The sequence below is a fragment of the Periophthalmus magnuspinnatus genome, chromosome 7, assembly GCF_009829125.3.
Source record: "Periophthalmus magnuspinnatus isolate fPerMag1 chromosome 7, fPerMag1.2.pri, whole genome shotgun sequence".
Lineage (NCBI taxonomy): Eukaryota > Metazoa > Chordata > Actinopteri > Gobiiformes > Gobiidae > Periophthalmus > Periophthalmus magnuspinnatus.
Genome location: NC_047132.1, coordinates 22483801 through 22501536, shown reverse-complemented (window position 1 = coordinate 22501536; position 17736 = coordinate 22483801).

The window sequence follows — 17736 nt, the reverse complement described above, 5'->3', positions numbered from 1 at the left end:
CTTGCCTACAATGCAAGACTGCGTTTTTGGATAATCCAAAGTTTGAGGAATAGCTCCTAAAACCAATAAACATATGTTTAAGTAATTCCCTTTTGGATCAAGAAGTTTGACCACATGCAGACTCAAACAAGAGCTTTAAGACTGAGCCCAAAATGCCTCTCACACCCAGTATTTTCATGATGCATAGCAATTCTGTTACTCTACCCTTCTTTGAGTTTTTGAAATGATAAGTTTGTCTCTGCCTCAGGTAAACACATGATTAGTTAAAGCACGTTTTAGCTGTCAGCCATTTCACTTTAATGAACCAGAATAAAACAATACAATTACACAGCCAGAATAGATGTTTCTTCGATGAACTCACAGCACAAGTTTTCCTGCTTAAAATGCAGAACAGAGTGACTGCAGCAGTGACTAATCTATTGTCAGAAAGTTGTTCTTGATGATTCTATGTTCTCAGTCTAGTGTTTTGTAACTTATTGTTAAAGCATCACATGGAGATTTCTAGAAAGGGACCTCCCCCAATATTTATAGAATTTATAGAACTGTTAAGGAGTAGAAGTGACATGACAACAAAAGTAATCAATTGCTTTCTCTGTTCTTGATCATAATGTTGAATTTAGGCTTATTAAAAAAACCTTCAACTCAATAGTTCAATTTATTCTTTCAAATCCTGAACTCTGGTCCAAACAACGTGCTTTGGTATTGACTAATTCATTGAGAATATAAATAATATATTATTTATATTCTATACTTTACTGAGAGGAAGACATATTCAACAAACATATTACCTTTTAGGAGTAGTAGCAGGAGTAACACTACTCTTACAAGGCTACATATGTACAGTATTACTACCACCCCTTCTATTGAAACTAGGCTTCTATCTTTCTGTTGTTTGCTTATACTTATACCATTACTAGTCACTAGACAGTTTAACAGGTCACAAATACAACCTTCTACATTTAATGAGGTCTGTCCGTGTTTGTTCCTATCTTGTCCAGCAGTGGGCGCTGTTCACCTTTCAGTCGGATACTTCGCTCCATTTCTATCATTTAGTGAGTCGGTGGGAGGAGACTAAAGCAGCATTGCATCTACTTTCTTATTAGTATAATTTAATTTTGAGGACAGCAAATGCGAGCTGCTGAGCTTTAGGACACTGTGTACAATAACAGCGTTGGTGCATTGGCGCATCCTGTCCCCTGTATTAAATCAATATCTTTTACTGTCACAGCACTGCGTTGAGTGGACTGATGTATGTCAATAGAGCTTTTACGCACTGCCCATTCGATGTTTGGCAAAAATAGCATCCATTCCCTTTTATAATCCCCCCCCCCCCTTCCCACGTGGACTCTCTCTTTACACCTGCAAACATGATACATGATGTGAGTCATTTAACTGTATTATGTTTGGGGTACATTTCATACAGTTTTAAGGCCATGTTAAGTAAGAATGAACACTGGCAGCACTTTACACATCTATGTTGTTTAGAAATGGATGACATATGATCTGAAATCAGTTGTATGATCTATATTACCTGGACAGCTATATGAGGTAAGAGCCAGTTCTGTTGGATCCATGTGGAGGGTCAGGAGGATTTTGTGTCTGTAAGTGGAGGTGATTTACTGAGGGAAAGCCAAAAAGATCGAGTAGAATAAAAGTGTTATGGAAATATCTATTCTTGTCTCGATACTTGTTGCCTCTAAATTAGACTCGACTTCAAAGGCTTTCCATCGTCAAAGTCCCTTTTTGTAACAGCTTTCTAACTTCAGACGCATAACATTTTGTCTCCTCTGACGTTTCTCTGACTCCTTCTCTCTTGCCCCATTGTTCATGTTTGACAACTGCACAGAAATTAGCAGTCTTTGGCATGAATCATCATCTTTCAATCGGCTGGTTGCTAAGGCGATGAAAGTGCGCGGTGAGTGCGCGCTGTGCTGAAATCCTGTGGTGTGTGCGTGCGTATGAGAGAGAGAGCAATGTCCTGACTCTAAGCACACAGAACTACAGGTGCCAGGGTTGCCCAAACAAGTCTGGCTTTTAGCGGGGTCGCTCTGTTTCCCTCCTTTCCAAGTGTCCTTGTTTCGCGCGTACAGCAGAGAAAACAGCCCCAGATGATGTTGTTAAAAGCTGCCGGCGCGCGCACAAACGAATAATGTCGCCCTCCGCCGTGAGCGTGCATACACAAAACACCTCCCACGCGCTCATCTGCACACGATCACACAACAAGCGCTTCAAAGCCACACGTATTCATCAAGCCCTCTCATCACAGCTCAACATTTAAATGCTACAGGCTGGAGATACAGACATTTTGGGGTTTTCTGCCTGGCTACTATAGACAATATGTACAGTACAGAGCAGTACACAGACATGGAAAGTAACTATTTATAGGTGCACTTTGTAACTTTCATGGTAGTGGGTCTGCTTGTTTCCATGGAGATATGCCTTGAATGTTCCACAGTATAGCATTAAACATATCTATCTACATGTAAACAAACAAGAGGTACCACCGGCTTCTTCTGCTCACAGTAAGACACAGTAAATGCAAAATATATGAGTTTAATGTCGTGCTTTGGAACATTCCAGGCAATGCAATATGATCTCCATGCAGGAAAAAGTTACATGGTGCACTTTCTGTGTGTTCTGATCACATGTTTTATTTTTACTTGTGTTGTGAATAAGAAAAATTATCTCTGAATTGGATTAATTTATCCAGGTATTAGTGATAGCTATAGTATAAGTTGCCTAGTCGTGGTAAAATTGACACTACTTAGTAAACAACAACGAGGTAGAAGTAGTTGTGGCAATACTCGTAAGAACTTGGCATGATGGTAGGAGTAGGCTTGTAATACTGCAGTGGTAGATGCAGTAATAGTACCAACAGCAAATTGTGGCAACTTTACTACAAATTATGAAACAAGGATTAGAAGGTATCAGAAGTCACAGGCCAACTATGAAAGTGCAGTGATGGTTGTAATTGGCCTTTTCATTTAGTTAAACTGTGTGGGCCATGTCTTCTCTCATGACAGAGGGGTTTGAGTTCAGCTCTGATTTCACCAATGCTACAAGTGTCCTCACTGGATTTATCTTGAGAAAAACATGGAACTGAAGGTCTCTCACTTATCAGCTGTACTCATGGCTCTGGCGTTGTCTCTCCATTTGTAAAAAGGTAAGTGTAATCCTTTACATTAGAGGTAAATGTTTTCTTTTTAGTGAATATGCACTGCACTGGGGATGGGTTTGTAACAGTATTAATAATAGGCTGGTAAAGCTATAGCTAATAACCTTCCTTTGCCTTTGTTGGTAGCAATTTAATTTGCCAGACACATTTTCTCAGAGAAACCAACTGTACATTGTATCAGTATTGGTTTGTCTTCATATTTGTTGAAAAAGTGCAAACTCTTGATTGAGTTGTTGATTTGCAGATATACACCTTAAAACATGACTGTATTACATATCCAAAGCATTGCAGGGGATATTTGTCAGTATACTCTACTTCAAATAAAAGACTACACATACAACATATCCTCTTTTCTCCTCTTTTGTAATGTCCCTTTAACTCATGATGTCATTTTATTTTATGCCACCTGTCACAGATGACCGAGAGACAAACAATATGGTGATTTATAAGAGACAGGAGGAGAAAGCAGTTTATATAAAAGGTAAATATTTGAAATAAACTAATTCTGACACTGTTTTTTGGTAATATGTATTTTTAAAATAGGAACAATTGGATTGATGTTTGTGTTTTGTTTTCATGTGTCCAGAGGCTCCTAGGTTCTATAGAGGTCAAACATTTCTCTTCTCTTTTACACTGTGTTGAATTTAGAGTGAATAGTTAACTTTCAATTTGTTTTTGTTTGTAAGCCATAGAAATAAACATATTTTAGTATGTGTTCAAATATGTACATATTCCTGCAATCAAATTGATTTATTGTGGTGAAATGTATGATACATGTTGCATGGATTTGCAGTTTCATTCTGAAAAACAGAATATCCTTTAATGGTAAAGAAGCCGTAAAATCAGCAACAGTAGTGGGTTGTAAAAATAAAATATGAATGATTAGATACTGTGCACCTGTATATGGTAACATCTACTGTAAATATAAAGCTTTGTACAGGCAAATTGCTGCCAGCTTTTTCCCATATATTAATGCTAAATTTTCTTTCAGTGCAGGGTAATAAACCTACAGGACTTAGAGTCTTAGAGTAAAAGAGTGGCTTAGAGTGAAACCTGTTGCATTTGTTACACTAGTTTGTCTAAAGAGGTGAGCGTGCAGCTGCGGCCAAATGGTGATTGCAAATATGTAATTTGGGAACATGCCTTACTGGCGAAATACACGCAGGAAGAACAAGCCAAGTGTCACAAAACTTGGCCAAAATGAATCAAGTCAGTACATAAGCAATCAAATTCAATTGTTAAAAAGATAATCACACGAATATGTCCCCTTTCCAATGCCAGTTTAGAATTCATCCAGACCTTGCAGACAGGTAATCAATTAAGTATCCAGTTTTTCTATTTATCAATTGGCTATCACTATTGAAATGAAGGTAATTTTACAGATATGACGTTTACACAAATACTTTTTTTAGTAATTTCTATCTTGGACTATTACTTTGTTGTTCTACTAGAATATTATTATAAAGTAGCAAACTGCATTCTTCTATTGTTGATTATTCTATGCACCTAGATGTGGATTCTAATATCATAATATGGTATGATTAGTAAAAACACACATAATATGCCAATGTATTTCAATAGAACAACTGAACAAGACCAGCTTTCATTTCGATTATGGGACGGAGGGGAGAAATGCTAGTGCAAACTGATCAGCGTATTATGGATTAGGCATTTGAATGGTGTGACAGGGAATAGGCTAACAGCACAAAGCAGCCCATCTGTGTAGTCGCCTCATGTAACCCCTTATGGGAACATTAGATATGACATTCTTCTTGCATACAGGCAGGTGAATCTTATTATGGGCACAACAGCATAGACATGTCTATTTTCTGTAATCAAACTGACAAATAAAAAATAAATATTTGAAAATGTCAATATTACACACATCGTGAGATAAGGAAAATGCATACATAATGTGTTTTACAGTGTTTTGGACGTGTATATTAAAAAGTCCTGTTTAAAATGTAGTCAATGCGAAGTGACATATTTTGCTATCATTCTGTGTTTTAAATAATTTTTATGTACAATATTGAGCTCTTTTAAGGGTGACCAACAGGCAGAAAGACACCCACTGCTTCCCACTGAATCAGCAGGAGACTGAAGAAGGCTCTAGGTTTAAATAATGACCTGAGCTGTCCGTGGATTTTCAAACCAACTACTACTTCTACTGCTGGGAAATCTGTGGCCAATTTGGAATCCTTTAAGCTTGCGAACAATACAAAACACACTAAAACACACTTTTTTGAGTTAATGTTTGTTAATGTCATATTTTTAATGGATTTTGCTCAAACAGATTTTTGTTGGTAACTGTATATTAACTGCAATTGCTAACATACACGAAATCCCTTTGTCGTGTTCTTACAGAAGAGATGTCATAAATGCTACAATGAGGTGAATATTATTAGAAAGTTTGAAGACAAACCAGAAAAAACCCTGATCAGCTTGATAGCCATGTGAACGCAGATGTCTTGACGCAGGTGCAGCTTGTGGCTCAATCGAGTAATTAACCTCCAATTACTCTGCTAAATACGGATTAACATGTATTTATATCAAGATGGATGAGAAAAACAGAGGCGGCTTTGTACAAAGAAAATAATGAAATGGATGACTCAAAAACACAATTCGAAATTCTAAATGTCCATGTTTGGAATAGGCTACTACAACTGGATTAATATTAAACAATTCTCCCAAGATTAAAAGTGAACGAATGCATATTATGAAAACTTAAGGACTGAGTAAGAAGGCATTATTGTCACATGAGTCATCAGTAAGTAGGAGTAAGTGTCTGTCATCAGTACAGAGGACAGGAATAAAGGACTGACCAACACACTTCTGAGACAAAAAAGACGAGTTTTTTCCTATAGCTACAAAAATCTGTGGTGTGTGTCAGGATTCTCAGTGTAGTAATTAAATGGTTTAGTGAATCAGTGAATTTTCATTGTGAATGGAAGTGAAAGTGAATGGTTGATGTTCTTATAATGTCCATCTAATGCTACTATAAGATGGCATTGTCTTCAATCATCTACGTAACAAGCACATTAATCAATTTATGGGTTTCTGCTTACTGTTATAGCTGACATTTTGAGGACTTCACCATTCATAACATATTAATTTTATTTTTATTTATCTTTATACAAGGAGACGCGATTCATCGGTGCCCTGTTCAAAATACAGAAAAAAAACAAAAAAACTAAGCAAATAAGAAGAGAAATCTATTTAAAACATTAAAAACAAGTGGAGGTGTGAATATACAAGTTTGCTAGCAGATTATTAAATTGCGTTTGTGGCACCAAAGTATCCGATTTTGCTTGTCCTTGAAATATATTCAATTTTTGTGAAGCAAAACAGCCAAGCTCTCTTTTTCCCCATCAGTTCTGGTATTGCTAGTCCTTAGACCTATACAACCATGTAACCCTGTACTAAATGTTCCCGTATCAATGATTAACAAGCAAGTGAGATATTCCCACAGTCTGTGGAGTAGTCTCTTATAATAAAAAAAAAAAAATCATGCAGTGTTGTTCTCTTCTGACAGATAGCGATGACCAACCGACTTTTTCCACAGGGAGTACAGGGAGTGTTGAAACGAAGGGCTGAGTGAAAGAGAGTATCTAAAGGTTTCAAGGTAGAGGCTGAAGTCTGTATGTATATTTTACATCTGCATAAACTAGAGCAGAAAGAAATGTTGTAATATACTATTTAGTTGTAAACTGTTTAGCAGTAGTCCTAATTTTTCATCATTCTAAAACCCACGGATATGGTTTGAATAACTTAAAATGGTTGATAATTCTAATAACAGGATACATAGATCATAAATTCTCCATGTGATAATGCTGTGGGCTACTTGTTCAACCATTCCTTGCTGTTTTGAATGAAATGAAATCTCTATGATATGAGAGTCTCCTCAATCATGGTACTCAGACGGACATAAGAGAGAGAGGATCAGAGAGGATTCAAACAATGTGGATCATACATATAATGCCCATGGATACATGAAATCTGATGCAATGTATTGGATTAAAATACATCAAATCTAAGGAAAAAATAAGATAATGTTTTTAAATCTCCTATATTAACCCATGTTATAATGTTGTTACCTCTTCAAAAACATACCTGGAGTTGTGTTTTATTTCATTCACACATGTTTAAGTAATCTGTTGTTATTAGTCTGTCTACATCTACAAAACTCAAAATGCTCTGTTCCACCTTGTGATGTCATGAAGCGGTATTTTTCATGTTAACAGCCACCTTTTACCTTTTGTTTAGTAGAGGTTGGCCATTCTAGGGTTGAAATTATCCAAATGATCCTAGTGAAGGTGTATGGAGTTTAAAAGCACAGTGAAGCACTTCCTGTATTACCACATGACATCACAATAAAGAGAAAAATTCAGCCTAGATATGCAGGGTTTGTGTGTTAAACATGTGTAAATGAAACAAAACATAATTACAGGTATGTTTTTGGTGAGGAAACAACATTATATAATATAGATCTGTTATTTTTTTTAATGCAAGATGCCTATTCTGATGCATCTCTACCATTCATAGTGGGCACAATAGCAAAAAACCATTAAGTTTTAAAATGTTTAGACATTTTAGCGTGGTACAAACAAACACTCTTGTACCTGCAGCCTTCTTATCCTTCCCTATGCTTCTTATAAATTATAGATCTGCTGATGGATTCAGTCTTGTGCATTATAAATGGTCCAATCCTTGTGCTGAGTTCTGTTACACTGTGCTTTTTCTGCTCCAGGTATCGCCCCTCATTTCTGCATGTCTATAGGCTCCGTTCCAGCACCATTTGTTACTATAAATGTCCTGTTGTCTTTGACGTAAGCAAGTGTGAATTATTTATTGTGTATTGACGGCGGGAACAGACAAATAACATGTTGAGGTGAGAATATATAACCATCACTGTTTATACTGTAGGAATAAAAGGAGGTGTTAATCTTCTTGTAGTCACATGATGGTTGTAGAAGCTCAAGTGTGAAACATATCAATGGTCCCACCATATGAAGTTGCCAACAACGCCAGACAATAAGCGATATGGCTAAAAGAAGAACCTAAACATGGACGTCTGTGTAATCCCTCAGTCATCCAGATATGATCAACTACCAATAAATTGAATTTTTCTTAATATGGACAGTTAAAACATCTTTCCTTTGTTTTAACCATGCACTAACCTTCTGGTGGAGGGACTGTCACCTCCTGGTAATGCTCCAAACAGTTGAAGCCACCAGGCCAAGCAACAGGTCAGATCTGTGGAGAGGCAACAGTCATTTTTTTGCAGTAAATACAACCGTGAGTGAATAGCAATAGCACTTTGAAAGTTTAATGTCATACTGTTATAGAATATTTCTAGGTAGAGAGCAATATCATCTCAATGAGACCAGCAGGTGGCGGACCTCAAACTAGAAAGTGCTCTTTCAAGTCAAGCTGCTACATCTATGGGCAGATATGGTATTGGCAGGCACTAAAACCCAAGTATATGTACTGATATCAGACTGAAGCCATATCAGCTCATCTCCACCAAAAAACAACACTAAAAGGCACTGAACCAAGACTACACAACACATGCTGAAATCAGTACAAATCCAAGACTTAAGGCTAAATAAAACTATGATCAGACTTAACCAGCAATAAGCCTTGATTAAAGCAGATCACATCATCCAGGAAATCAAGCTATCCCAGAAAAACACAAACTAGACTGATAAAAAATCTGTCCTAAAGCAGGACTTAACCAAGACTACCACAGGACAGATAAAGGACCACATCAAGAATACAATAGCCAGTGTACCAATAGTGTTACTTGGCCAACAGAGATGCACTTCATTCAACAATAATAAAACTACAGATGTACTGAACCATATGCTTTTTATGCATGCCAAGTTTTAGAGCTGACAATTATTTTACAATAGGGTAGATTCATTTCAGCAGTCTGTCAAAGGGAAAACATATCGCGCGCCTTGTGTGTTTTTTTGTTGCAGATGATCAAAGGTGGATCAGATGAATATTTATTGTAAATGTCTGTCTGGGTGTATTTATGTGTAGTTTGTCCTCATTACATGTAAACCCTGTTAACAGGTTTAGGCTGCCATTTTAACACAAGACTCATATTCAACAATTCACTCTCTCTCTCTGCGTCAGAAGCCCACTGAGGTGGTCCTATCACAGCTTTTCTCGTTTTATTATCATGGCTCAGGATTAAAAAATGCCTTTTAAATTGTGCTGCCAAAAATATCACTGCCTCATAATTCCTATCAGAAATAGAAATGAATATCTTGGTGCTAAGACAACATTATGTAACTGTTTAAGCAATGTTGGCTTTTCTCGGTTCAATCTGTTGTGCTTTCAGGTAGGCTTAAAACATCGTAAAGGGCCTATGGTGAATATTGTGGCATAATTTGTGGTCCATCTGGCCTCTCCCCATGAACTAGATATTAGATATATCTGTGTTTTACATGTTTATCAATTATGACACAATGAGTTCTATGCTAACCTTGTTTTCTGTTATGTTTTTTGAGTTGGTGGTTCACTTCAGATTTTGTGAGGTAATCACTAGCAAAAGCATTGGGGACAGAAAAATATACTAATACTAATACTTTGTACTTCTACTTCTAGTGCTGTGTGGTCATGATACTATAATTTCAAACTCTGTTTTATATATATATATATATATATATATATATATATATATATATATATATATATATATATATATATATATATATTTATATTTATATTTATATTTATATTTATATTTATATTTATATTTATATTTATTTATTTTAAGTGGCCGTACTCTAGTTCTATTTCATCATTTTTATGTGATTTTTTTTGTGTTGTGTCTACTTGTTCAAGTGAGTATCTAGTATTGATGTTTTTATCAATTAGTGTTATTGTTTCAATACTTTTGACAACCTTCTATGTGCAATGACCTCTTGGTTTTCTAAATTTGAGAAGGCATGCAGATTTTGAGTACCTTCTCTGAGTGTTGTCTCATCCAAAAGGCAGATCTTGTGACTAAACAGCAGTGTTGTACAGACTGGTGCCAAACAGGGTCTGTGTCTGCAGAGCTTAAGGCTGGATACATGGGTCTTAGTGGAGTTTACACTCGAAGCCTGTGCAGATACTTGTCTCATCTCTCGCCTTGCTTTCGCTAAATCCTGGATTGGACTAAATCTGAGAAAATCAACACAAACCTTTTACAGTAATAAACCCCCATTGACTTTAATTACTGAGGTTTAAAAAGTATCAATAATATTAACTTATAAAAGATACAGTGTCCAAAAAGTATTTAAAAGTTCAGATAATGCATCACACCAATCACCTCTCTGTCACGGTACTTGAAAAAACTAGCACAGGTGTGATGATACAACAGGAACATGTCTTTCTGTGAAATATTTTTCTACAGGTGTTTACCATCATCATGTAACAAGAACTGATTCATCATAGTCACTACAGACACAGGTCATATATGATTATGAATCAGCCATAGCCTGCCATACAATAATATGCTTTCAGACTATCCTATTCTTTGTTTGACTATTGTCTTTACAATTTCCTGACTTTTCTGCATTTTTGTTAATTTGTACTTTGTCTGTGTAATGTTTTATTCTGGAAACTCACCTTAAACATGATATCTGGTTGTGATGAATCACAACTTGTGATGCCTCCAGTCTTTCTTTAGCTGATCAGGAAAAAGAGGGCAGTATCATCAGTCCCTTATTTCAGAGCGATCACCATAGAAACATGCAGCAATGTAGGCCTCTTGTCTCAGAGTTTACAATAGATGATCAAAATGGCTAATGTGGAAACGGTGGTAATAAGCACACATACCTGTTGGAAATGTACAATGAACTGTAGCTAGCCAGAGGATGGAGGTGTGTCAGTGTCGCTGACAGAGAGCAGGGCGCACGGTCATCCAGCAACTCCTGGAGTTTAGTTTTTAATAAGGTTTTATCAACCTTCAACGCATGCGTCCTCGACATTGAAACGCGTGCCAAGCACTGCACCAAGGTGAAGTATGGGTGGAGCAGTCCTGTAAAAAGAGCGGGCCTGCAGCCTGCACACGTTTTCCTTTTGTTGATACTTGAAGGTAAAGTGTGGGAATTTATTTGAATAGTTTCTTAGTCCAGTATGAAATGCAAAGAATGGGTTTTAAAAACTGCATTGCAAGGCCATTTCTTTAATATGAACATGTGAATTTAGCATGCTACAGGCTAATAGGCAGACACTTTTTCAATTGGCGTGACTCCACTTTGTCTCTGTAGTGTTTGAGAGACATCTGCACTGTCCTGGGCGGTAAAAGTGCAGCTAGTCGGCGGATCTGTCTTAGCTTTGGACCGAATGGTTGGACAAACTACTGACTCCATTTATATTTAATACGGTAATTTATTCATTTCTGTTAGGGGGATTTTTACAGACTAGGGCCATTACCAAAGACAATTTTTGCAGTAAGAAATTTAGTTTGTCTAATTTCCATAATAACACAACCTCTGTGGCATTTGTCTAACAACACTGGAGTGACCTGCACCTCGCTGTCAGATGAGGCTGTATCCCTTCAAAGCTATTAATCCCTTGCAGTCGAGGTGACATGTTCTGATGCTGCAGAAATAGAAATGCAAATGGTGACAGCTTCATAACTGTTGATATAGCACCTATTATCCAGGTCTGTTTACTCCTGCATTAAAACTAACACTACTTTGCTTGGATTAATTATGGTAAAGATGATGCTATAGAAGCTGAACATTGATAGACTGAGTATGCACTGTGATGTATATTGAAAAGAAGAGACTAGGCATTATTCACTGAGGTCCCAGATGTATAATTTTGGTGTTGGTTTTCACAGCGCGGGAGGGTTTACTTTTACACTGTCTAAACAAGGGCTCAGTGTGAGAGTCAATCAGTGGTGATTTACTACCCGCACAGAGCAGCAAATGGCTGTATGATAAAATTGGAAATAAGATCCCCAGATGTGGCTCTCTTACACCATCACAGTGCATTGTAATGCTCAGGATTTATGAACATGTGGGCTTACTGCATTCATGTGTTGTTCAGGGGACAAATTTATTGTATAGGAGAAGCATAATATACTAAATATAAATCTTATGTCACCTTGTAATCTTGTGGACAGAGATCAGAAAATGAATGACATCATTTTTGTCTCTGGCTGGTTAAGACTAATCAAACTCAAACTTAAAGCCCACATGCATGATTTGTAATTTTATAAAGACACATGAGTCTTAATTTTACATAGGATTAATTGTATGTGCCATTATTGTTATTCTTATAGATTTTATTGATCAGTGTTTATTATGGTCTCCACATATTGCACTTGTTAGTAATTCTCTATAAACCTGTGGTGAGAGATCATATGGTAAAAATGGCACCCTAACCCCCAGATGTGGTTCTCAGCATCCGTCTATGCTTTGAAATGCATTTCTATTGGTTTTAAGATGGTTTATTGTTATTCTTGCGTGGTGTTTAAGGGTGTCATTTAGTATATGGGGTGACTATAAGACTATTTATGAGAATGCACTTGTGGCCACTTGAACAGAGATAGATGTGGCTCTCTAACGGGGACTGTGCTGTGCAATATACAGGATTGTTGTATGCCATATGCAGGTTTATGATCATTTGCTTGTTATTATATTGCTCTTCTATGTACACTTGTGGTGAGAGATCAGTAGAGGAAGCTGACAAACATTTAACAGTCCCTCATATGTTTTTTTGTGTGCAGATTAGAACAGTTTTGGATTAGAGGGCAGACATCACCCAGCGCCACGTGTTACCCTTCTGATTTAATTCAACGTGTTGTCATTAGGTCTGTCATTAGGTGTCGTGTCTGATTATAGCTCTTCAAAGTGGATGTGGCAGATCCAGAGATACTTCTCAACTGGGAAAAGTAATGTTGTGAAAGTGAAGACGGGCCTGTAAACATTAGCCTGGTTGATTTAGACTTAGAATTAGACAAACGTCATTGACTACACACATTACAATATTAAAACAAAGACCAAAAAATGAATGGTAATAAGTTTATCTTATTTTGACATGAAAATGTATCAGCTTGATAATACCGTAAATTTCGGATTATAAGCCGCTACTTTTTTTCCACGCTTTGAACCCTGCGGCTTTTACAGCAGTGCGGCTTATATATGGAATTTTACTGGATAACGGACCCTGGGGGGCGCTCTCTAGCTGTAAACGTAAAAGTGAGACAGACGTGGGGAAAGATTCTGCTCTGAAGAATTCACTAGTTTTGATTTTGAACGATCATTTTGCGCATCATGAAATGGATATGATGCAGTTTTTAAGATAAAGAAACAGAAAGGAAACAGAGCAGGGGTCGGCCTTTAACACGCAAAGAGCCATTTGGACCCACTTTCCACATAAAATAAAACACTGGGAGCCGCAAATACTTTTTGACATCTAAAATGAAGATAACACTGTATAATAACAATAATGTAACGGAATAATGTAGGTTTTACTTTCACGGACAAGCCTTCTACACGTGGCAGATAAATATGGCAAAAACAACTTAAGTGCATAAAAAAATACAACTCACCAAACCGCTGCATCATGCATCGCGCTGATTATGTGATTATGTCTACTCTACTCCGCAGTTTCTTTAAAAAAACAACAACAAAAAAACTCGTAGCGTATCGTTTAATCCCAGGTGCTTATTCTCCATGTGCCAAAGCAGTTTTGAAGGTTTCATTGCCTTATTTGCTTTTCCCGTATGTTACGCAGAGCGGACTCTGTGCGTGAGAGTCACCTGTAGCGACAAACCCAGATTTTAAGTAGGCATTGTCTGTTAAATTTATCTTTCTTTTTCTTGGAGGTCGTAGTCTCCTCTTCTGGCTCCTCAGTTGTCCTTTTCCCCTTTGTTAAAAAGATCTCCAAAGACTTTTGTTTTGGCTCATTTTCACTCGCTTGTGGCTCTACTTTAATGCGTCGTGTCTGATGTGTTATACGTGATACGTCACCGCGGAGACAAGAGCAGATAATATACTTGCTACTACATCAAATAGATTTCTGTGGCGATTTCCAGCAGGATTTTCATGATACATCTACGGACGAGCTTATTAGTGTGTCATTAGGGACGGGCCAAAGTTGCTCCTGACCCCTGTGCGCACAACGTCTGAAAATCAGGGCTCTTTACGCAGGACTGTGAGCTGTGTCTGTTAGTTCCCAAGCCACGCAGAGCCGCAGTATGAGGCTGAAAGAGGCGCATACGGCTCCGGAGCCGCGAGTTGCCGACCCCTGAAATAGAGCCACTGCACGTAAGCTCGACATCAATGAATCCAACTTGGTCAATGTAAAAAGACGACAAAAGTTTTCAGAGGAAATAAAAGCAGATTTTCCGTGTTGGTGCAGCTTTATTTTCTAAACCTGCAGATGTGTTCATCCCGTGTTGTTGTCGTGTTGGTGCCAATTTTCAGGCACAGTTTAAAAAAAAGCGTGTCGGTGCACCGTCTTTCTGTGTAAATATCTCATGTTACAATATGAAAACCTGCGGCTTTTATTCAGGTGCGGCTTATATATGTACAAAATTGATTTTCTCTTCAAATTTAGCTGGTGCGGCTTATATCAAGGTGCGCTCTGTAGTCCGAAATTTACGGTATGTTTTAATGAAAAGTAGTCCAACATAAAACAGAAGGGTAAATGTTTTTTCTTTTTGGTGGATCTCAGAGAAATGCATCATGTAAAGCAGACAGCAGACTGTTGCACAAAGCACTTAAATCAATTTGAATGCCACGCTCTCTCTCCTTGCACCACAGATGAACTCAGTGTCCTTCAGGAGAGAAGACGCATGAGACATACAACAAAGACATATCAATATATCCTTCAACCACTAGAACGCAGATTTAGCAAAGATATATAAATACAACATTAAATTGTGCACAAATACATGGAAATAATTACTTCTACTTTTCATGATTACTTTAAATTTTACAAGAAAATAGTATTGTAATTAACTGGAAAAAATACAACACTAAATGCACAAAATAAATCAGTTTCAAAATTTTACCTGTAAATGTAATTGTTTCTTGCAAATTGATGCATATATATTTGACAAGAATGACGTACTATCTTATTCTCCTTTCTGCTTGATGTGTGTGTGTGGTTTTTTTTTTTTCAGATCCATGAAGGTGGATTATCAGTGCAGCGTGACTGTCCTCCTCGTGTTTTGTGGCTGTGCAGTTGTGCGTTCATCCACATGGGGATCAGTGGCTCATCTCCAGGAAGCTCTGAGTGATCTTAAGAGTAAGTAGATATGGCTCCAGTGTTAACCCTTTGTCACTTTCATTCAAGCAGACACATTCACTGGCTTGAACTGGTAACCTGTGGACCAGTACATTATTTCCCTAATATACAGTAAACTGCAAATTGTTCTGACATATTGGCTCTTTCTCTCGTAAAGTAGCACAGATGTAGTTTGGCTTGGGAGCTCTAGGGCTCGATGTTAAAACTTGCATTTGAACTTGAAAATTGCATGAATGGTCAGTCAGTGATTTAGCCCCATTAATCACATCTATATTTGATTCTTTGGTCTGGGCCTCACATAATAAATGTGTTCAGGTAAATTAATATCACATTTCCAAGATAAAATATGTCTCATTTGTTCCTATTAGAAAAGGAAGACATTTCTAATCTCCAAGCTAGAGCCAATTTGTCTCGAGTTTGAAGGCAATATCTACATTCAATTATAGGCAAGGCAAGTTTAATTGTATAGCACAATTCATACACAAAGTAATTCAAAGTGCTTTACAGAATAAGAAAGACATTCAAATCACTATACAACAAATCAAAACATAAATAATCACAAATAATCATCATAAAATTAACATTAAAAGATAAGAGTGCAGAATAAAAACCGGTCAGTCACATGTACAGCTAAACAGAACTGTGTGGAGCCTGGATTTAAACATTGTCAAAGCAGAGCCCTGTCTCACATGTTCAGGAACTAGCCTTTTATATGTATGTGTTTTACTTTGTGAGAGAAATGTTACAATATTAAATTTAAGTGTTACAATCACTTCAAATATTCACAAAACGACAGCCACAGCATTGAAACATAGAATACCTTTATATGTTACCAGCTTTATGATTTTTCACATTGAAGTTAATGTGACAGTTCAAAAAGCACTTTGGTTTCGTATAAAGTATAGATTGTATTTTTCACTTTTTACAATTATTGATTAACCTTTAAATTTTGACATCACAAGTGAGGGTATGATTTTTAACGCAAAAAAAATAAAAATATGGAATGACCCAGTGCCAGTATGTTAATTGTGAAGGGATGTTGGGACAGGACAGAAGGTCCACTTTGGCCTGAAAGTGTTTGCACATGGCACAAACAAGTGCGTCCTGGAAATTATGTTTTTTTGTTTAGATGCTTAAGGTCAGCTAAAAAAAGCAAGGGTAGAGCAGGAGTGAGCACAATATTGGTCTCACAGCTCTTCAGCGATATGATGTGTTTTTACCCACAGGAGATGAGTGTTTGGCATGTTCGCCTGTGCATTTTCTGTGTTTTTGAAAATGGTGATGTCAGTTGCAAGACCCTCTGAAAAATAGTGTGAATTGTGTCTATCCTCTGTGGAGTGCTGGTGGCTTCATCCAAGAACAAACAATACTTTTACTTTTCTGAGCAGTGACTGAGGATGTTACTGCCTTTTAAATATATTTCCTGCCTTTGACTTTTTTTATTCTTTTTTACCTTTAGATCTGTGTGTTTAGTTCTGTGTATGTCTTCTTTTTTACAGTACATTTATTAACATGTAATCTGGTGGTTAGAAAGTATTACAATAGCTGTTGACCACATGAGGCAGACACATCCTTTTATTTACTACCCAACAATTCTCCAAACGCGTACATCAGTGTGAGAATAGCATCACTCCAATACAATCCTCAATATCCACAGAGGCATTGTCGATGTTGTACCAGTGACTTCTATGCTAGCTCCACCTGAAATTTGCTATCCATTTTTGAGCTGGTTACTAGTTTCTATGGTTTCACTATTGTTCATATTGCATAACATCACTTTTCTGATGTAAGGTAGACTGTGTATTGTTTATTGCTGTGACAGTGAAGGATGGGGAGCCTGCTTATCACAGTGCTGATCAAATCAAAGGGCGGACAGGCTGACACCAGCTGTAATAAAGACAGCACATCACTGTCGCTCTCGTTATGTGAGTCTCCATTGACCTCATAACCTCAGTAACTCTTTAACTATTCAACTGGCCACACAGGGGACATTATTCTGTTAGAGCTATCTCAAGTGCATCTCTACAGGGCTACAGTCCAAAATCTCAGCTTTTTTTTTTTTTGTAATGTTGGTAGGTTCGGATGTGGGTAGTTTTGGGTAGAGTTTGTTCAATTTAGGCTTTGCTTGTTATAATTGCTAAAATTTCAAACTCAGATGCGATACTGAATCCAATACAGCAATGATTTTTTATTTTTTTTTTTTATATTAAGATGTGATCTTCTATGTGTGTAATCCCTCAGTCATCCAGGTATGTTTGATACTGGTTCGTGTGTAGTCTATGTGGTCTTATACTTGT